The sequence below is a fragment of the Piliocolobus tephrosceles genome, chromosome 3, assembly GCF_002776525.5.
Source record: "Piliocolobus tephrosceles isolate RC106 chromosome 3, ASM277652v3, whole genome shotgun sequence".
NCBI classification, from domain to species: Eukaryota; Metazoa; Chordata; class Mammalia; order Primates; family Cercopithecidae; genus Piliocolobus; species Piliocolobus tephrosceles.
Window position 1 is genome coordinate 145,141,435 of NC_045436.1, and position 23,523 is coordinate 145,164,957.

The following is a 23,523-nucleotide window of genomic DNA, read 5'->3' on the forward strand; positions in this document are numbered from 1 at the left end:
TCATTTATTCATTTACTCAGTAGACATTTACGGAGTGCCTGTGTTGTGCTAGATAACTGCAAGGTGTTGGTGATTCAGTGATGGGAAAGACACAGTCAATCCCTCACCAGCTTCAAGGAGGAAGTAGGAATGCAAGAAAGAGTATATGATATGTTGCTCCCCTAAAAGGCCACAGTGTCTTGTTTGGGATAGCTTTTATGAAGTTTTTCAAGATGTAAAAATGTTGACACCTTCACAAAGATTACTTTTTAATTCTTTTGCTTCATTGTATATACAAAATTATCTGCAAATAAACAGACGGGTGACTTCACCAGCATACTTTGTAGCTGTACTCCTTGTTTGGGCTGCTTTGGGCATGCAGAAATGGAGGTTGGAGCAAAAACTGTATTGCATTTTAAACAAAGTCTTGCAAACAAAAATTTTGGACAATTACCTCGCAAGGACTATATATAATTCAGCTTTGGATCCCCCTTGTTGTGGAGAAGATAACTTAGCATAGTGCCTAGTACAACTCTGATTGGCTTGGTGATGGGAAATAAAATAGCGAAGCAAGGGGAGAGGAACCTCATAGATGGGGGATGAGTTCAGATGGTATCTAGGGAGACTGTGAGGGTGACAATAAAATAAGCTGACAAATACACCAGGGATCAGATCACATGGCATATGACGGACTTAATTCACACTTACAGACTGTTGCAGTAACCAGGAGAGGAAGATCAGTGTCTAGGTAGTCTGGAAATGACATTAGGTTTTGGTGCTTGAGAGAGACTGCAGTCTTCCTTTGACTTCTGACTCTTCTGACTTTCTGCTCACATATGAGCCCTCTATGCCTTCTTCCCCACCGTGGTCTTTATTTCATTTTTTGAGACTTTCAGCTTTTATATGCAGTATTTGGTTCCTTAATAAGTTAGGTGACCATACATACTAACTTGCTGGGACAATCCTAGCTATGCCTGCTCTTCTGGCATAATTTTTGATACTGACCCCTTTCAATATTAAAAGTGTCCTGGTTTGGATAATAAATTAAATAACCACCCTACTAATAAAGGAATTTTGTAGCATTCTATATCTTTTTAAAAAAATCTTTACAGCATTCAGACTGCTTTGATGAACTAAATGTGGATGTAGTATCAGTAAAATTACATATCAGACTAGTGTCTGATGTCTTATAAGTAGAAAAAAGAAAAAATGAGCAGTGGCTGAAAAGGCTCAAATGTACTGTAGAGAGAAATTAATTGATTTCAACAAAATGAACTTTTATTATAACCAGTTGTTGGCATAGCCATAGGAGAGAGGGCACTTAAAGGTTGTCATGATGATGGGTAGTGTTTAGGGAATCTGGCATCCTTTGAGAAAATCTTATCATAGCTTGTTTTGATTTAGAGCTTCAGTGTTTCCATCGCAGTGGTAGTTTAATTCAGATCCTTTTTCATGTATTTCTTAAGTAGAAAGTAAAATAATATAACTTCTTAGAACAAAGATTCTGTCAGAGGTTTAAAGAAACGACTGGAAGGGAAATTGTTAAATTCAAAATTTTCCCTTAAATGTTCTGTTAAATTGTGTCTTTTGATGAAAATGGTGGTGTTTTAATCAAAGGAGATATTCATATAGGGATTCAATGGGAAGCCATATAATGTATGTTCAGGTTTTTTTTACTTAATAAGTAGCGTTGAATTGGCATTATAGTTCATAAACATGGATTTGAAGAAACAAACTAGTGTTTTGTTATATAAATGTATGTAAAATAAAAGCTTTTGGTGTTCAGGTAATGCTTGACAGTAATTGCAGTAGGAGACAAATGGGTGTAGGATCAAAACATGCTTATGAACACTCTTTTCCATATCAATATTTTATGAAATAGTGATGCATTTACCTTCAGGTCCCATAGTGACTTTTACCCTGCAGTATCATCTTTTAAAGGAGGGTAGATTAACAGAGTAGAGGGACTGATACTATATAATCTGGAAATTCTGTTTATCTTTGAATTAAATTTTGACTCTTCCACCGGCTATCTGTGAATGAGTTTTTTCTTTAAGCCTCAACTTTCTAGCCTATAAAATAGAAATACTAATATCTGCTGCTTAGCTTATTAATATAATTTTTGTTAACTCCTGAATCTGGGATAAACATGAAGTGTGTAACACAAAGGTTGGTGTTCTCTCAGGCTCAGGAGTTAATACCAGATACTGAGGATGGAAAAATGTGTGATTGTTGGAAGGGTGAGACTCAAAACATAGGTTGAGCTTCCCTAAAAAAAAAACCAAAGTCCAAAATACGAAAATATCCAGTGCTTTTTGAGTGCTGACATGATGCTCAAAGAAAATGTTCATTGGAGCATTTTGGATTTCAGATTTTCAGATCAGGGATGCTTAGCTGGTAAGTATATAATGCAAATATTCCAAAATCCCCAAAATCTGAAGTTCAAAACCCTTCTGTTCCCAAGCATTTTGGGTAAGGGATATTTAGCCTGTAGTTAGTAGGCAGTTTCTGGCCAATCAGAAGGATGCTGACTATACATGTTCTGGATGGTCATCCTGACACCCACCCACTGGATATCACCCTCGGTTGTCGGTGTCCAGAAATCTGTGTTTAACCTGTGATGGTTTGCAAGGAAACCCACTGGATCTCTTAGTTAAATTAGTGCCCCTTCTCCCAGCTTTGTTACCTAGAAAAAAAAATTAATGCCCCTTTCTCTGAGGTGATGAGGAAGAGAAACCATTTTCGTGTGATGAGGTGAGCCTGGACATCATGCCTTGATTCCTATCTCAAAGATTCCCATTTTCATTGCTCACCCTGCTAAGCATTGCTGCCAGCATTGTGATAGCTCTTTGGGGACTCTGCTTTCCCATTTTCCATTCCATCCCTCATCTGGAAACATGTCCTTAATTCCCTAGAGAAGATAAAAGTTGAGTTTATGACTTTAAAAAAAAAAACAAACTGCTAGTTATGGCAGTCATAGACCTATTCCTCACTGGGCTCTCTACTGGGCTGCCTCTCTGGTTTAGACCATCCAGTCCCTGCCTTCAGAAGTGACTCAGCACAGCTAGATGTAGAATCTAGGCATCAAAGAGAATGAGACCCTGGAAGAGGGAGGATTTCCTCCTTCCTTCTCCGACGTCTTTCCTTGCTAGTTTCCATTTCTTATCTCAGGATCTGCTTCTTCCCAGGATAATTGACAATGGGAAGTACACCTCTCACAGTGCAGATCCTAGCCCCTTTCCACAGGGCTGGGATGGCAATAGCCACAGCTGTCAAAAAGTCTAGTATCAGTACAAAGCTCCCATATAATCCTAGGAGGTTCCTTTGCTAGGGCAGGGGTGAGTTGATTAACCATAGTGGTTGTATACTGATGTGGTCAAGAGTCTTTGAGAAACCACTTTGTGGTGACCTTTTCATCAACAGACTAAGGTAGTACTCCTGACCTTTAGCTCAGGAGTTTGATTAGAGAAGATAGAGGAATGCAGGAAACCTGAATTACAGTCACGGTTGTGCCACCTCCTTATGTGACCTTGTAGACATCAGGTACCTCTTCTGCAGTCCTCATTTTCTTATCCATTAAGTGGTTTCACATGTAACAGGATATTTAAGGTCCTTGTCAATCATGAATTCTATGAATCTATAATAACTCCTAAAAGTACCTCATACAAGTTTTGAATAGATTCAACTTGTCTGTATCTGATGATGATGGTTACCATTCTTAACATTGCCTTGGTTTGTGACTGCAGCTATTTTGTGGAGGTCCATGCATCTATTGCTGGAAAAGGCTATCCCCTCATTATGTATTATTATACTGCTCTCTGATGATTATAAGCTCAACAAGTCTCCCCTGTGATTGTCTTATGTAAAATGTCCCACTGTAGGCCTGAGTATTAGTGATGATACCACTTTGTTTAAAATATTGGGTTCTGGCTGGGCACAGTGGCTCACACACGTAATCCCAGCACTTTGGGAGGCTGAGGCAGGCAGATCACTTGAGGTCAGGAGCTTGAGACCAGCCTGGCCATCATGGTGAAACCCCATCTCTACTAAAAAATACAAAAAAAAAAAAAAAAAATTAGCCAGTCATGGCAGTGCATGCTCGTAATCCCAGCAATGCAGGAGGCTGCGTTGGAAGGATCACTTGAACCTGGGAAGTGGAGGTTGCAGTGAGCCAAGATCGTGCCACTGTCCTCTAGTCTGGGTGAGAGAGCAAGACTCCATCTCAAAAGAAAAGAAAAGAAAAAAAAAAAAATTGAATCCTCTGTATCTGAATGGATTTAATAGCTTCTGATTTGTGATGTTGAATATACTTTATAGAATAAATAGAGGTGATTGTTGGTAAGTTTTAAGGTATATTTCAAAAGAGAATAAATGCTGATTTTTCTGTTTCTACAGAAAACATCATTGGTGTTTTAATAGGAATTGCATTGCTTTAAGTAGTATAGATGACTTAACAATATTAAGTGTTCTAATCTATGAACACAGGATGTCTTTCCATTCATTTTTTATTTCATCAATATTTATTTATTTATTTATTTATTTTTTAGAGGAAGGGCCTCAGTCTGTCTCCCAGACTGGAGTGCAGTGGTTTGATCACAATTCTCTATAGCTTTGAACTCCTGGGCTCAAGCAATCCTCCTACCTCAGCCTCCTGAGTAGCTAAGACTATAGATACATGCCACCATGTCCAGCCTTTTCCATTTATTTGATTTTTATGTTATTCTAACAGGTTTTTTTTTTCATGTGGAATTTTTAAGGTTTTCTACCTGTGAGATTATGTCATCTGCAAACAAAGATAATTTTACTTTTTGCTTTCCAATTTAGGTGAATTTTTTTTTCTTGCCAAATTGTTCTGGCTAGGACTTCTACTACTATGTTGATAAGAAGTGGTGAAAGTGGACATTCTTTTCTTCCTTTTGATCTTACAGGAAAAGCTTTCAGTCATTTATCATTGAGTATGCTATTAGCTGTGGGTTTTTCATATATGACCTTTATTATGCTGAGATAGTTTCCTTCTATTCCTAATTTGTTGAGTGTTTTTTATCATGAAAGATTGCTGAATTTTGTCAAATGCTCTTTCTGTATCAAATGAGATGATGATGATGATGATGTGTTTTTTCCTCTTTGTTCTGTTAATGTGGTGCATTTCATTGATCAATTTTCATATGTTGAACTATCCTTGCATTTCAGGTATAAGTCCCACTTGATGATGGTGTATAATCCTTTCAATAAACTGTTGAATTTGGTTTAGTGTTCTTTTGCTAGGTATTTTTGCACAATTTTCATGAGAAATAATGGTTTGCAGTTTTCTTTTTTTAAAATAGTGTAATTGTTTTTCTTTGGTATCAGGGTAATGCTGGTCTGATAGGAGTTTGAAAGTGTTCCTTCTTCAGTTTTTTGGAGTTGTTGAGAAAGATTGATGTTAATTCTTCTTTAAACGTTTGATAGAATTCAGCTGTGAAGCCGTCTCGTCTTTGACTTTTCTTTGTTGGGAGGTTTTTGATTCCTAATCAATGTCTCAACTAGTTATAGATCTGTTCAGGTTTTTTATTTTTTCATGAGTCACTTTTGGTAGGTTTTATGTTTAGGAATTTGTTCTTTTCATATAGGTTATCTAATTTGTTGGTAATTATACTCCTATAATCCTTTTGATTGCTGTAGAAACAGTAGTAATGTCCCCTTTTTCACTTCTGATTTTAGTTAGTCTTCTTTCTCTCAGTCAGTCTACCTACTGGAGTGTCAGTTTTGTCAGTCTTTTCAAAGAACTGCCTCTTGGTTTTGTTGATTTTTTTTGGGAGGTTGGCTTTTATGACTTTCATTGATAAATTATTATTATACAAACCATCATAGATTATTTCAGTATTAGACTTCGGTTTTCTTGTTTTTGTACTTTGGCAATGAAAAAGGCACCTTTACCTTACATATGTAGATGCATGAAGGGTTTAAATAATCAGCACTTTATTAATGAAATTGAATGTCTCTGCCATTTTTTGTTCCTTGGATAATGCCTTTGTCTTACTACTTATTGTAGTTTGTTCTTATTATTTGTTGCATTATTGTGGTTACACTCTCATGGATAGTTAAGGTAGTGTCCCATGATTTGATAGCCAACTGGAAAGTTTCTCATGTTTTCTTCATGCTGAACTGCTAAAAGTTTAGGTGACATTAATTAATTGTCATTATTATATTAAATGAAAAGCCAAAGAGTGAACTTAGGGAGAAAAGCTTAGAGGACCGGTGGTCTGAAAATTACAAATTTTAATTCTGATTTTCTGAATCATGATATTCCACTGAACATGTAGACTCATGACCTCTCTACACCCTATTTGATGTTACTGTAATTCAGTGAGTGACCTTCTCTGTGATTATGTGCCATAGGCAGTTTCAGTCTTTTTTTTTTTTTTTTAGACAGAGCATGTAAGAAATTTGATGTTATTGTAATTCAGTGAGTGATCTCTGTGATTATGTGCCATAGGCAGTTTCAGTCTTTTATTTATTTATTTATTTTGAGATGGAGTCTCACTCTGTCGCCTAGGCTGGAGTGCACTGGCGCAATTTTGGCTCACTGCAAGCTCCACCTCCCGGGTTCATGCCATTCTCCTGACTCAGCCTCCCAATTAGCTGGGACTACAGGCGTGCGCCACCACGCCTGACTAATTTTTTGTATTTTTTAGTAGAGATGGGGCTTCACTATGTGAGCCAGGATAGTCTCAGTCTCCTGACTTTGTGATCCACCCACCTCAGCCTCCCAAAGTGCTGGGATTACAGGCGTGAGCCACCGTGCCTGGCTGTCAGCTTCAGTCTTATTTTCAAGGAAATGCCACTCAAACAAATCATTTAATGACTTACTTTATACTGAAGCTGAGAATCTTGTTCAGGCTTCTTGGCTTACTTTAATTTCTCCCTCCCTTCATTTCTTCCCTGCTCCTCAGAAGTCAAGAATTTTCTAGTTATGTTTTCCTTTTTAAAAAAAAAGTTAACAAAGATTATATATATTCAAGGAGTACAACATAATGCTTTGATATATGTGTATGTACTGATTAAAAATATGGAATGCTTCACAAATTTGCATGTCATCCTTGTGCAGGGACCATGCTAATCTTCTCTGTATTATTCTGATTTTAGTATATGTGCTGTCAAAGCAAGCAATTTCATTTCTTTTTGATAATTCATTTACTCAATTCTTTTGGACCGGAAACATTTTATCTCAGAGGCATGATGAACACTTGTCCTCTGTGGTGCAATGTCTTGTGTATTTTATTTTCAGAATTCTTACATAAAACTTCTATTTGTGAATCAAGCCATTTCTTTCTTTCTTTCTTTTTTTTTTTTTTTGACTGAATTTCACTCTTATTGCCCAGGCTGAAATGCTCACTGCAACCTCCGCCTCCTAGGTTCGAGTGAGTCTCCTACCTCAGTCTCCTGAGCAGCTGGGATTACAGACATGCGCCACCATGCCTGGTTAATTTTGTATTTTCAGTAGAGACAGGGTTTCTCTATGTTGGTCAGGCTGGTCTCGAACTCCCAGCCTCAGGTGAACCGCCCATCTCGGCCTCCCAAAGGGCTGGGATTACAGGCATGAGCCACCGTGCCCAGGGCCTGTTTCTTTAAGAGATTTCTATCAAAGTTTTCATAGATTTATTAGTTTGTTATCTAGTTACCACTAATGATCACTTTTTTACAAATAAAATATTTTTATATTACAACTTTATAATACATATTTTATTGATTCTAAGACATATCTTTTCACATTTTAATATCTTTGAAATTTGATATATCTTGCAATCACTGACATTTTACAGCTATGATTGGCAGCATTTTTATTTTTATTATTATTTTTAAGGCCTATGAATGTAACGTAACTTTTATTTTTATTATTAGTACGTAAAATACTGGTGTATCTTCTAGTCAGTAGCAGTTAGATTTGGTGAAATAAGTTACTGTTAATGATCACTGTAATAATTACTGTTAGAAACTTACTGTGAAACTTCAACCTTTACAATAGGACCTGTAAATGGCAATGTAACAGTTGTTGTTGTTCTTTTTTTTTTTTTTGAGACGGACTCTGTCTCCAGGCTGGAGTGCAGTGGCGTGATCTCAGCTCACTACAACCTCCACTTTCTGGGTTCAAGAGATTCTCCTGCCTCAGCCTCCTGAGTAGCTGCGACTATATATAGGTGTGGGCCACCATGCCCAGCTAATTTTTGTATTTTTAGTAGAGATGGGGTTTCACCATGTTGGCCAGGATGGTCTTGATCTCTTAACCTAGTGATCCGCCTGCCTTGGCCTCTGAAAGTGCTGGGATTACAGGTGTGAGCCACCGCACCCGTCCACAATGTAACAATTCTACAAAAAGTTTAGAGTGGAAAAAAATCACCTGTAAGCCATAAACCTATATACTTTAACAAATATATTTTGTATGTATTTCATTCTAGTCTTTTTACATGTGTACATATTTTTATCCATTTGTAGCTATAGCATATGTACTACTTTGGTCTACTCATTTTTTATTCCTGTTATATCTTAATTTCGCTCTGTTTCAGGCCTTCATATTTGTCTTATTTATTTACTTATTTATTTATTGAGACAAAGTCTTGTTCAGTTGCCCAGGCTGGAGTGCAATGGGATGATCTCTCCTCACTGCAACCTCCGCCTCCCCGGTTCACACCCTTCTCCTGCCTCAGCTTCCCAAGTAGCTGGGACAACAGGCGCCTGCCACCATGCCCAGCTAATTTTTTGTATTTTTAGTAGATATGGGGTTTCACCTTGTTAGCCAGGATGGTCTCGATCTCCTGACCTCAAGTGATCTGCCCACCTCGGCCTCCCATAGTGCTAGGATTACAGGAGTGAGCCACCGTGCACAGCCTGTTTGTCATTTTTAATAGTTCCATAATCTATCAGTGTATGACCGTAATACAACTGGGTGCCACCCAGCTGCTGAAAATTTAGATTGTTGCCATTTTTCCTTTTGTGAATAATGCTTCAATGAACAACTTTTTAATTAACTTTATCATTAATTTTGGCCATTTGTTTTATGAAATACAACTTTGGAGAGGATCTCTTTAGCCCAGGGGTTTGAAGCTGCAGGGAGCTCTGATTACATCATTGTACTTCAGCCTGGGTGACAGAGCAGGACCCCCAAGTCCTGAAAAAACAAAAAAAAAGGAAGAAAGAAAGAAAGGAAGAAACATAACTTTGTAGAAGCCTCCTGAACTGTGTTTTGCTGTGAAGAATCAATCTTTATATTCAAATAAATCCAAATTAACAGCTGCTAATCAATCTTTATATTCAAATAAATCCAAATTAACAGCTGCTATTATAACACTGTTCATTCATTCATTCACTCAACTATGTATTCACCAAGAATACATTGGATCATTATGTGTTCTGTAGGTTCCAAGAGCTCAGGAATCAAAGTTAAATAGGACATCCTGCGATGTTTGATATTTTGTTGTATAGTGGGAGACTCAGACTTATCAAAAATAAATACTGTGTGATGAGGGATGTTGGAAAGATAAGGGTTAAAGTTTCTTAGTTGCATGTAATTTACTTTGAGAGGATTGTTGATTGGTATTCTTTTAAGATAGGAGGTGTGGACATATCATGTTACATTTAAAAAAATGTGTCTAATAGGTTTATCTGACAGAAAATGGCTCCACCTGACCTATCCAACTTCCTTTTAAGTCTAAACCTGCATTCTGTGATGTCTGTGATCCAATGTTTGTATAGAGTTCCGTGTCATATTCCTCCAACATACTAAGTTCCCTGTTGCCAGTAACTGTGTCACATGTCTTTTTCCTTTCTATACCTGCTACAATCTGCTGTGTTTGTAGTAGGTGTCAAAGTATCGGTAGTTCATTTGACTTGCTTTTAATTGTACTTTTTAAAATGAATGACAATATTTCACTAATTTATACTTTCCTTAGAACTTCATTGACTATCAGTTTGCATTCTATGATCAATGCAATTTTAATTCTGTCTTGTCATATTTGTTTAGTTAAAAAAGTTTCAAGTTAAGAAGATGGTTGAAAGATTATATAATCCCATAGAGATTTTTATAGTAGAAGTTTAAAATTCTGGTACTTGTGATGGTTGGAAGTAGAACCTTCACTGGACAAGGTAAAACCCCTCTGTATAAATTTTTGGAGGCTGTCTTAAGGCTTCGTTGAGATGGAAAAAAATTTTATATAACTAAATATCAATTCAGGCATTCGATGCAGTGAATATGTTTTGGAAATAGCCATTTATGGTTCTAGCATTAAAAAGTCATTAGCAAGCTATGAATTTACCTCCTTTATACTCGTGCATTACAAAGTGGACCCAATTTTTAAACTTCCCAAGAAGGTATTCTGGAAACAGCTTTTGAGAATGATTTCTTGAGATTTTTTTTCCATTTCTGAAACCTGAATAGAATTGTGCTGTGTTCTTTGCAGAGCTGTGGTGATTAGTTTGTACAGTTTCACAGACGTGTACACACACACACACACACACACACACACACACACACACACACACTGCTATGCAGAATCACTGTCCTGTTGTGTGATCTTCAGATGAAACAAGGGAGGAATAATCTGGGATTGACTGAGATAAATTTATCTCAGCTCTTCAAAATACAATGTGAGCATAGCGTAACTCACTTGGACAGCTGCGGAATGAAACTCTTGTTTTAGTGGCCATTAGCTATTTCAAGAGAACTGACTACATAGAAGAACGTATGGTAAAGATAGTTTGGCAATTGATGGAATTTGAAGTAGCATTTACAGGCTGAGGCAAGTGGATCATCTAAGGTCAGGAGTTTGAGGCCAGCCTGGCCAACATGGTGAAACTCCTAAAATACAAAAATATCTCCTAAATACAAAATATCTCCTAAAATACAAAAATCTCTCCTAAAAATACAAAAATTAGCCTGGTGTGGTGGCAGGCACCTGTGGTTCTGGCTACTCTGGAGGCTGAGGCAGAAGAATCTCTTGAACCTGGGTGGCAGAGGTTGCGGTGAGGAGAGATCATGCCGCTCAGTCTAAAAAAAAAAAAAAAAGTAGCATTTATATCACCAACTGAAATTAAATAATTTTCCCCCAAGGTGATGTGTAGCCTGACTCTTGTGACTGAGGGATTGATCTGTTGACAAATCTTTATGAAATAACACCACAGGAGGGAAAATTATATGCAGGCATCAAGCTTTGCATTTTACAAGCCCTCTTTATCGGGTTTGTATGATCTTGTTGTGTACAGCTAACAAAAGGTTGCTTCTTTGTCATGAAAGCCAGCCTCATTTTTCAGAGACAGTGGGGCACCACAGAGACTTTCCTTCTCTGCATCCACATTTCTGGTAATGTCATTACTGCATTTGACTGTTTTATGAAGCCCTTTTGGTCACATCAACAGTACATTCTAAGCTGTCTATCTTAACTTCTAGCTTTGTCTGTAAGATTTGTGTGGTTAGCCTGAGGCATATGCAGATAAACTGCCCAGGTTCAGTGTTCTCAGATTTGGAACTAAGTGTGCCACAGAACACTGAATTGATGGGTGCAGCTTTTCAGCAATATTGATGTTTCTACAGTTGAAGGTAAATCTTTGGATGCCTTAGTTTGCATTTTCATAGTCATGTATAGTTCCTGACCACTGGTTTTCAAACTGCCTCGTCTCTGTGAAAGCTGTGTTTAAGTGGAAAGACAAAGAAAATTGTTCTTCCCCACCTACTGTTCTTCTGCCCACTCACGACAGTAAGAATCGTGAGTGTGTTTCTGGCCACATGCAAACAGTGGCAGCTCCCAATTCACAAGCTGCTTACATTTCCAGAGTGAGGTGGTTGTGAAGTCAATTAGTGGTTTAGAACTTTGAATGGGTTGGCTAATGGTAGAAACTAATATAAAGAAAGAGTAGATGAGCTGGCCAGGCGCGGTGGCTCACGCCTGTAATCCCAGCACTTTGGGAGGCCAAGGCAGGTGGATCACGAGGTCAAGAGATCGAGACCATCCTGGCCAACATGGTGAAATCCTGTCTCTACTAAAAATACAAAAATTAGCTGGGTGTAGTGGCGTGTGCCTGTAGTTCCAGTTACTTGGGAGACTGAGGCGGGAGAATCACTTGAGCCTGGGAGGTGGAGGTTGCTGTGAGCCGAGATTGCACCACTGCACTCTAGCCTGGTGACAGAACGAGACTCCATGTCAAAAAAAAAAAAAAAAAAAAAAAAAAAAAGAGCCTACCAAAACTTGAATAACCCTTAATGTTCCAGAAACAGTTTTAATTCTTTCTTAAAACATAACCTTCCCCCATGTTTCTCTGTGGAAAAGCTTCTTAGTTCTGCTTGGAAATCTTATGAAACAAACATTTCATTGTTAACTTCAATAGATGGTTACCTATCTCTACCTGTGTATCCTGGAGCAGTGTATCAGTCAGGGTTCTTGGATAGAAGCAACAGAGACTAGCTGAATAGTTTAAGCAAAGAAGTAATTTATTGAGAAGATATTGGGTACATTCTGAATTTACCAGAAGTTGGGGGAAAGGACAGGCACGAAATAGAGACTACACAGCCAGATTCATAGCCAAGGTCATACAATAAGATTAGTTCTATGTCGGGTAGACCCTGTCACTGAACACTGGACATTGGTGTTCATGCTGACCATCTCTTCAGGATCAGACACTTGGTACCAGCTCTGTCACTTCAGCCTTTGCTGCTTCTGAGCAGTGAGTATTGTTGCCATTGCCCTCACCCATGATAATTTCCTCCTGCTCCTGCCTCTTTGTGACTCTGGTTCTAGATTCAGGGTTGACCAAGGCTAAGCCATGTGCAAGCCTTGACTGCAAGACACTCTGGGAATGTTAGTGTCTAGCCATTTTTGCTTCTATGTTGAGAGATGTGCTCTCATCAGAACTCACATGATGAGGAATTCCCCAAATATGGTGGAACAGAGTTTAGATGCTGGCTGTTGCCAATCCTTCTTCCCCTATAAGGATATAACTCACGATAAGAAGCTTCAGTAAGGACTCTGGTAGAAGGGGAGATGTTGCAGTGGCCAAGGTGTTTATCCATATGAAGCTGTGGTTAATGAACTCTATCTAAGATGGCCAGTTGTTCTTTGTGCACTGGTGTCCAAGGTCCCCTTCACCACATGTTAACTAAAGCTAGAGGTCTGAAGATTTAGGCATATTTGACCTCTCACATCGTGGTCCTTAAATAACAAGATGTACTAAATTGAATTTTAACAACAGGAGTAACTAGGAGGAGCAGATTAAGATTTATCTGTTTCCTTGTTTATAGTAGAAAATGAAATTTCACATTATCAATTTGTCTTATACAGTTGGACGGTTTATCTGTTTCATTGATCAACTTCTACCCTTTCAAAAGTTCATTTTTCAATTGCAGTTATACTTGTATATAGCTTACAAATTGTTGCCCACGGATTTGCATTGCCATTTTCCACTTCTTAGAAGCAACTACTCTTCAGTTCATTTAGCTCTTCTTCTGGTATTTACTTCCTTGTAGCAGATTAACATGTATATATTGGTAATTCTTGAAATTTTTTTCCATTTTAGGCATTAAACATGAATTCCATTGAGGAAGAGAAGGGTTTAGCTTTCTTTTATTCTTCCTCCCTTAAATACCTGCCCTTGTACTAAGATAGTTAAATCTCAGTTTGTGTTCACTGTAAATGCTTTTCACAGCTGAGCTATGCAGGATACTGTGATTTTATTTTCTTTCTTGTATAGCACATTAAAATTTTGTTGCTTGGTCGGGCGCGGTGGCTCAAGCCTGTAATCCCAGCACTTTGGGAGGCCGAGACGGGCGGATCACGAGGTCAGGAGATCGAGACCATCCTGGCTAACATGGTGAAACCCCGTCTCTACTAAAAATACAAAAAAACTAGCTGGGCGAGGTGGCGGGTGCCTGTAGTCCCAGCTACTCAGGAGGCTGAGGCAGGAGAATGGCGTAAACCCGAGAGGCAGAACTTGCAGTGAGCTGAGATCACACCACTGCACTCCAGCCTGGGCGACAGAGTGAGACTCCGTCCCCCCCAAAAAAAAATTTTGTTGCTTAGTATTCTATTTATATACTGCTTGTTTATCCCCAAATTCTCAAATAAGGTCAAACACAATAGCACATCTCTTGGTTCTTATGTGTGTGCATGTGACATTTTTCTTGGGCTCTCTGCTTGCTCACTCTGTTTGGACTGTTCACTCTTGAGGCCTGTGCACAGCTGTTGACCTGGAATTTGTCCTCACCAATCACATTGGGAATTCTTGATTGACCTGTTTACTGGATGTAATCTCTTTTGGTTTTGACCCTCTTTTGGGGAGGCACACTGCCTGACTGCTTTGTGAGAAAGCGTGTGTAGATGGAATTTTTTTGAGATCTGGCATGCGTCAGAATATCATTTGGTCTCCCCTTACATATGATTGATATCTAATTTAAAGTTGGAGATCACTTTCCTTAGAGTTGAGAGGGCTTGTTCCATTTTCTTCTGCTTCCAATTTTGTTACAGAATTGTTGCATGTTCTTCTGACTATATTTACTTGGTATATGTCTTGTTTCTTTTCTTTTTGGATGCTTTTAGGGTATTTAAAAATCCCCCAGTGTTCTGAGCTTTCCTTGTAATATACCTTGGTATGTCACTTTTTCATTCATTGTGAAGACTGTTCTCTCTTTTTTGGAGCTCCTATTTGTCAGATGCTGAAACTCTTGGATTTTTCCTCCAACGTAATTATTGTTTAAAAAAAAAAAAAATCCCTGGCTGTGTGTGGGCTCACACCTGTAATCCCAGCATTCTGGGAGGTCAAGGTGGGAGGATTGCCTGGGTCCAGGAGTTCCAGACAAGCCTGGGCAACATAGTGAGTCCTTATCTCTTCCAAAAAAAAAAAAAAAAACTAGATGTGGTGATATGCGCCTGTAGTCCTAGTTACTTGGGAAGTTGAGGTGGGAGAATCGCTTGAGCCCAAGGATTCGAATTTGCAGCGAGCTATGATTATGCCACTGCACTCCAGCCTGGGCCACAGAGCAAGACTCTGTCTCAAAAAAAAAAAAAAAAAATCCTGATTTTTATCCTTGTATCTTTTTGTTCTACTTTAGGGGAACATTTACCTCTATTATCTATTAACCTCTCCGTTGATTTTTTATTTCTGTGATTATAATATTAATTTCTAGGAGCTTTTTCTTATTCTCACAATATCTCTATTTTACAGCATCCATTCTTTTTGCTTTGTGGATGCAATATATTTTACCCTGTTGGGGTTCTTAATTATGTATATTTGAAGTCTTCTCCCTGCATTGACCCTGTTCCCTCCTGAAGTTCCTATCTATCATGCTGGACCCTATTTCACATGTTTGGTTTTCATCTTGTCATCTTTATTCATGAGAAGGCGCTGAGCAAGGCTTTGTCAATTGGTGGCCTCGCATAGGATGACCACCCCTTTTCAGAAGTCACCTTGCCTTCCAGTTTTGGTATCTGTAGATCTCTTTTCTTGGGCAGGTTAGTTTCTCCAGAAAAGTCTCCAGTACCAATCTCCTACTGGCCAGTGCTCTGGGAACCCAGCAGAGGAAGGGGCTGTGGAGTGCATAGCTCCACTTAGTCCTTCTCTTTTTCAGTTGGTCCCTCCACCCAGTCACTGTTCCTATTGTCAGAACAGTGCAGATCCTCTCAAGTTTAACCTTTGCTGAGGTGGGAGGAGGGGCATAGCAAGCTTCATGGTTTAGCAAGGATATGGAGTTTTACTCCTTAAAATGACTTGCAAGCAATCCCCCAATTTTCAGTGCCACCTCCACCCTGTCTTCTCATCCAAACCCCACTTAACCGTGTCTTTTTTAAAATGTATTTTTATTATTATTATACTTTAAGTTCTATTATTATACTTTAAGGGTACATGTGCATAATGTGCAGGTTTGTTACATATGTATACCTGTGCCATGTTAACCGTGTCTTAACTTGCACTTTCCTCAGGTTCTTTGCTGCATACTGACTTGTTACTTCCTGACAATTCTGTTTGTAGACGTTTAAGTTTTGTCTGCCCCTGCTTTGAAAATTCACTCATCATTGGGCCAGTTGTTTTCGATTTTCCAAAAATGTTTTCCATGAATTTTGTCCTCCTGCATTCTCTTTCTTCTCATGAACTTATCTCTGCCTTTCACTTACTGTCATTTGGGGGTGGTTTTGGGAGGGAATGGAGATAAGCACAGGATTGTTATCTATCACATGTAATGATAATCCCTGCTGATCAACTTGTGAGATTTCAGTTCAGTTTAGATACGTGGTTGTCTGGTCCATTAAGGAAGGGTTCATTTAGTTACTCTGTACTTTTCAGTTTTGTTCGGAGATTATTACTCTTACTGTCAAAATGAACTGAGTGATAATATTTCGTGGTTTGAGAATATAATAGAAAAAAAGGTCAGTTCTCTCTAAAGTATACATTCCAAGTCTGACCTCAAACCCAGGCACAAGCGTAACATAGTATTTCCACCATTACAAAAAATAATGACCTTCATTGCCTGGAGCCATAATCACAGTTGGGTGATTTCCTATTAGATCTATTTCTTAGATTTCCTATTAGCTTGACTTGAGTTGGGTCCAAGCTGGAAAAATACATTCTTTTCTAAGAGCCACTTTATCCAGTAGTCCTAGTTGTGTTCTGTAGGGAACTGAGCTTCCGTAAGGCATGTCTGTAGATTCCATGAATAATGTTGGACCTTGATGTTCTTCTCCATTCCCTTGCTCAAACCACCCAGAGTACCTCTTACAAAATGCAGAAAGTTTTATGTGCCAGAAGCTTACATCATTGAACATGTAAACACCACAGCAGAATCAAGGCCAAATATTGTCTTTCAACTTTTCTTCTTAAATTTCATTAATACTTCAATTTTAGGAATAACAGCTGATTTATTAAAATTATGTTTAATATATTATTAACATGTATCAAAGATTACTGCAAAATTATTTTTGGGTCTTGTTCAACCATTGTAAAGTCAAAGGGCAATCAATTCAAATTTTAAAGGTTTTGTATGAATGTAGGGGAATCTGATGTGATTTCTTTTGTTTTGTTTGTTTTTTTGGAGACAGAGTGTCACTCTTGTCGCCCAGGCTGGAGTGCGGTGTCCCGAACATGACTCATTGCAGCATCGCCCTCCTGGACTGAAGCAGCCCTCCTGCCTCAGCCCCCTAAGTAACTGGGATTACAGGCACATGGCCAGATAATTTTTTGTAGAGACGAGTTTTGCCATGTTTCTCAGGCTTGTCTTGAATTCCTGGGCTCAGGTGATCCACTTACCATGGCCTCCCAAAATGCTGGGATTACAGGCATGAGCCACCACTCTGGGCCTGATCTAATTTCTAATCTAGACTTTATGAAAATCCTTTAAAAAAATAATATTTACCTTCATATGGTAGCATTAGTATTTTTCTGTTTCAGACACCTCATGTTCTTTGTTGATAAATCAAGATTGAGAGTATGTAGAAGTTCTGAGATGAAATCTTTCTATTTGCAGGTTCCTCTTGTCACCATGATAAAGAGTGCTGGGGCATCTGTTTTGTGCTAAAGCTAACTAGAAGTGTCGCTGCTCTGAGCAACAGGCAGGAAGTACTTCTGTCCTTAAAACCAAAAATAGATGCTCTTTCTCATTATCATAGCTCAAATGATCATCTTTTTTAATGAGATGGGCACATCCCTTGTGGTTTTCACAGATTTAATGATCAGATTATTTAATGCAGAGCTTGGGGAAAAACAGCTCCAGTAAGATAGATGATGGAAATTTTACTGGAAGCAAAAATAACAACTTTATTCCTTCTTTTTCTTTCTGCTAATGTTTTCAACCTCTTATTCCTTTGTTTGTTTAGAGATGGTCTTGCTGTGTCGCCCAGGCTGAAGTGCAGTGGCACCATCATAGCTCACTGCAGCCTCGAACTCTTGGGCTCAAGCAATCCTCCTGCCTTAGCCTCCCAAGTAGTTAAGACTACAGGCACGGGCCATCATACCCGACTTGCTTGCATATTGATTGACTGCTTAATTGATGAGATGAGGTCTTGCTCTGTTGCCCAGGCTGGTCTTGAACAACTGGCTTCAAGTGATCCTACTACCTCAGCTTCCCAAATGCTGAGATTACAGGTGTGAGCCACCTTACTGGGCCTCCTGCTGTTTTTTTAAAAATTATTATTAATTAAATTTCATGATTCTTAAAGGCATTCACTTTTCTAGTTATTTTAATATATTGGTACATTTACACATTTCTCACTATATTTTAACTTCAAGAGACCATTACCAGGGAGAAAAAAAAATTATTTGTAAGGAGAGTTGGATGTGTCAGGATTTAGGTATACTGTATGTAGTCTGATTTGCTTTGGACAACTCTGCGAAGTATCTTGTATTAGTATGTTGGCAGTTGGAAGGAGAAAAATTGCTTCTTTGCTGATTTTAGAAAGCTCTGTTTGTATTTCTGCAAGTAAGACAAGAAACAAAAAGAATAGAAGAAATTTAAGGGAAATAAAGTAATGTATGTGAAGGTGCCTTGTAAACTGCTAAATTACATTACAGCTCTTAGTTACAGTTATTGCAAGGGTTGAACTTAAAGTGAGAAAATAAGTTCCACAAAGATGCTATAAAGAAAAATGGGAAAAAGAGAAAAGAACTTGGATAGGAAGTTGTTAAGAGAAAACAAAATGGGAAAATGATAATGGGGAATTTTTACATTCTAGTGTTTTTTTTTACTCTGAAAATTCAGTAGTAGTTGTTCTTCCTATATGAGCAGTGAAGTTAAAAATATTTATTAGCCAAAAATAATGTTCTATGGAAATAATTTGGAAAAAGAATCTTATCTGAGGTTGTGAGAGTTGGATAGAAACTACTAGGCACAAGACCTTATCAGGTCTAAATAAAGATCTGTGTGTTGTAGGGGGTTATGTACTTAATTAAGATGTAATTCACATCTGTAGAACTCTTCTGAGCCTTTCCTTTCATTCTCATTCATACCTTTGCAAGGCAGATATCCTTAGCCCATTTTACAGATGAGGCTTAGAAGGCTAATTGATTTGCCCATAGCCACTTAATGTATGCAGTGGTAAAGGCCTACCCCTTCTTCAGATTCTGAGTTTGTTCCCACATTTCTAGATTCGTCACATCAGGGCAACTGGTTTTGTTGTGTTTCTGGAGATTTATTGATTTATTTCACATTTATTGACTGCTTATTGAATTTCTCCAAAGGAGGTGCTTGTTAAATAAGTGGTCACTTAGAAATAACACACTCCGGGCAGGTTAAATGACTTCAAATGAGTTCTGCTTAAGGAACACTGTTTGAATTCCCTAAGAACCAAGAAATAAACAAAATAAACAAAAAAGGCATCACAACAGCCCAAGTATGTGTTCAGAGGCCGTGCCCTGTGCCCTTCAGATCTTATCTGGAGCTTGGTATTTTAAGTTTTGTTCTCTTGTACTTCATTATTTTATTTGAATTCCAAAATCGTAGCTGACTTGAAGAAGGGAAAGGTTGGTACTGTAACAGAAATGAGATGCAACTCTTTAGGGCAAAGGAGAGGAGATAGCCAGACTACGAAAGGCAGACAAATATCCCCAAAGCCTAGCAGCCATCTGCCTTTGAGTAGAGGAATAAACAGCCCTCTGTTGCCTCAGAAGCTTCTGAGAACAGCTGTCTTGCCACTGGCCTTTAATGGGCAGGTTAAACCCAGTTACCAGCAGGATACACACAAAGCCAACCTTACACCCTCTCCCTCTATTCGCCATCAGTTTATCTCCAACTCAGACCTTGACTCTAATCAGCCACAGCTCTTGACTTCAGACCTGGCTCTGTAACTTGGATTTCCCCTTGAGCTCTCCAGAGTGTATTTATATCTGTGCTTTGCCTGTTGTGAGAACTTCAGCAGTCTCTTCCTTTTGATTCTCATTGCACCCTGTGCTTTAGTAGTAACTCCCCATCCAGCTCTCTTTGTGGTGGTAGAAACCCAGCTCCTGCCCAATAACTGCTGCCAATCCTTTTCCTTGGAGTTAGTATTCTCATGTTCCAGCAGAGCAGGTAATTTATAGTCATGTTGATGGTCCCGTGTCACCAAAGATTAATCATATTCTGGATTCTCTGAAGAAGGCATTACCTTTTAGAAAAAAAAATTAATCCGCTATGGTTGAAATTAAACCCATTTTGATACCTAGATGGGTAATCCTTCAACTGTTTTGAAAATCGTGATCATTTTCAATGTCTTATTCTTTGAGATTTTTTTTTTAATTTTAATTTTTATTTTTTGAGACAGAGTCTCGCTCTATCACCCAGGCTGGAGTGCAGTGGCATGATCTCTGCTGACTGTGACCTCTGCTTCCCGGGTTCAAGTGATTCTCCTGCCTCAGCCTCACAAGCAGGAGAGATTACAGGCACCTGCCACCATGCCTGGCTAATTTTTGTATTTTTGATAGAGACGGGGTTTCGCCATGTTGGCCAGGCTGGTCTCGAGCTCCTGACCTCAGGTGATCTGCCTGCCTTGGCCTCCCAAAGTGCTAGGATTATAGGTGTGAGCCACTGTGCCCGGCCTATTCCTGGAGATTTTAAAAAGCAGAAATTATATTGTACTGTAACTGCAGAATGATACAGAGAATTATAATTATTGAATTATAGAATATATTATTTTGGAAGAGCATAAGCAACCTTTTAGATAGCTTGTGTCACCTTTCTATTAATAAATGTTGCTTTAAGCAAAGCCATTTAAAAATTTTTTGTGTACAAATTTATCTTTGAGGTCAACAGCAGGAAATGCTTAAGCAGAGCTATTATATATCTTTAAAAAGTGAAATGAGCATAGTAGAACTAGTGGCCCTGTTGACATGAAATGTTTACTTTGGAGAGAATTCTTGGCGTTTTTGTCCCACATCAGCATAATAAGAACTTGTAGAGAGGAGGGAAGCATTAATGTATTTGTTGAGGATTAATGACCTTGTAGAGCATTTGTGGTAGTGAATATATTATGGCTAGTACCGTAAATGTAGTAATTAAAAAGCTGCACACTAAACACTTTGTAGACTGGCAAATATATTCCCTTCCTTTCCTTGATGGCTTGCATTCAAGTGAGTAGCGTATATTTATCTTGCTCTTAGCGTGCTTAAGAGGAGAAAGAAGTCTCAAAGATTGGTTTCCTTCCCAAGATATTGCTAGTCAGATGGACACAATCAGATTTGATGTTTTCAGGATCAAGTTATTTTTTAACAGTTCAGAAAAATGTCACATGGTACATACTAATAAAGAAAACTGTTCCTCACCTTTGGAAGCTTTATTATTAAAGTTACTTTTAGATGAATATTACCTTGTGTTGCTGCGTAATATAAAATGTGTTCAGGCCAGGCATGGTGGCTCACGCCTGTAGTCCCAGCACTTTGGGAGGCCAAGGCAGGTGGATCGCTTGAGGTCAGGAGCTCAAGACCAACCTGGTCAGTGTGGTAAAATCCTGTCTCTACTAAAAATACAAAAATTAGTCAGGTATGTTGGTGCACACCTATAATCCCAGCTACTTGCATGTCTGAGATATAAGAATCACTTGAACCCAGGAGGCGGAGGTTGGAGTGAGCCGAGATCACACCGCTGCACTCCAGCCTGGGGGACAGGAGTGAAAGAAACCCTGTCTTAAATAAATAAATAAATAAATAAATAAATAAATAAATAAATAAGTAAGTAAGTAAGTAAAATAAAATGTGTTCAGTATGATCATGATACTTCAGGGCTTCTTTTATTATAAAAGAAGTAAAATCGTAATAGAAATATATATTAGGACTAAAACAGACCTGCAACCAACGTGAATTTTTAAAATTTTCAAGGAAGCGAGACTTCGTTATCTCATGACGATTTATCTTATTGCTCCAGTGGGTTAAACCTAAGCAGGTTGTGTGAATGAGCATCTGGGAGGAGAGGCACCATGCTGTGAGAGAAATGATGCCCTGTCCTTCACAGGGGAGGATGACAAAGAAGGCAGACAGATGTAAAGTCTGCAATTTCTGTTGCTTTGTGTCCTCAAAATGTTCATACTCATTTATTTTCGCATTTAAGAGGCATCTTGTTTTTCATACTTTCTGAATCCTCCCACTTAACATGCAGTATTTACTTACAAGTTCTTATTTATGAGTTCATAAAGATTTTCTTCTGTGAAAATTAAGTGCAGCTGAATGTGATTTGCAGCTTTGCTTTGAGTCTGTTAGGGTAGGAAAAGAAGAAATAGAAAGACTATTTCTGTTCTCACCATTTAATTGGCCTCCTTACCTCCTAGTTGTTGTGAAAGCTCTTCACTAATGTATTAGTTTATTGATTTATTTCACATTTATTGACTGCTTACTACATCCTATGCCCTGAGGATACAGAGATGGTCCAGTTAGTAGGCATCTGATGCCTTTGAAACCACCTCTGTCCTGACTGACTTCAGTGCAGATAGCATTGGTTCTAAAATCCTTTCAAGTTCCAGAAATGGCCTGGATCTTGTTCCTGTTAACAGAATAGACAAACTGTAGAGCAGGCTTAGAATTTTTGAGATCACAAAGGCTATCTGGGGAACCTAAAAGCTGCTTTTCCAGGTGTTTTCCATTGCATCGGGTTTCTAATGAATCTTGCTCCTTTGGCATTACTGGGATACTTTCCAAATATAAAGTCACTCCACTCCATTTCTGAATTGGCTAAAATCCTAGATGGAAAAGCGTTCAGGAGATCACAGTGGGATGGCATAACTACTGTTTTAAGAGGCAGCTAGGAAGTCTCAGTGGCAGGTGCCACTGCGAACCCATTCTCCCCTCCTTCTTGCCTTTACTTTCAAATGTCTGCCTCTTTTTCATTTTCAGTAGTTTATCCATGGTAGGAAGGACCTTTGAATTGGAGCAATTCAAGAAGCTTTCTAAGATGGTGGGTAGGGCTGGGTGCAGTGGCTCATGCCTGTAATCCCAGCACTTTGGGAGGCTGAGGTGGGCAGATCCCAAGGTCAAGAGATCAAGACCATCCTGGCCAACACGGTGAAACCCCATCTCTACTAAAAATACAAAAATTAGCTAGGTGTGGTGACACGTGCCTGTAATCCCAGCTTCTCGGGAGACTGAGGCAGCAGAATTGCTTGAACCAGGGAGTCGGAGGTTGCAGTGAGCTGAGATCACGCCATTGCACTCCAGCCTGGCAACAGAGCGAGACTCCATCTTAAAAGATGGTGGGTAATAGTTTTGCTTAACAAAACTATATGTACACCTTTGGAAATGTTGACACCCAAAGCCCAGGATCATTTTAAGAAAAAACATCTTCCAGATCTTTTGCTTATATAGTATTTTTTTTTTTTGAGACGGAGTCTCGCTCTGTCGCCCAGGCTGGAGTGCAGTGGCCGGATCTCAGCTTACTGCAAGCTCCGCCTCCCGGGTTTACGCCATTCTCCTGCCTCAGCCTCCTGAGTAGCTGGGACTACAGGCGCCCGCCACCTCGCCTGACTAGTTTTTTGTATTTTTTAGTAGAGATGGGGTTTCACGGTGTTAGCCAGGAGGGTCTTGATCTCCTGACCTCATGATCCGCCCGTCTCAGCCTTCCAAAGGGCTGGGATTACAGGC

General features: G+C 38.9%; 1 protein-coding gene and 1 non-coding gene across 5 annotated transcripts in view; one reads left to right on the forward strand and one right to left on the reverse strand.

The window, feature by feature from the left end:
* Nucleotides 1–23,523, forward strand: part of APBB2 (amyloid beta precursor protein binding family B member 2) — a 414,785-nt gene that overhangs the window by 134,353 nt on the left and 256,909 nt on the right. The window lies entirely within an intron of this gene.
* LOC111550956 lies at nt 7,022–7,124 on the reverse strand. Its single transcript, XR_002734215.1, has one exon. It is a non-coding gene; the product is annotated as a U6 spliceosomal RNA (small nuclear RNA).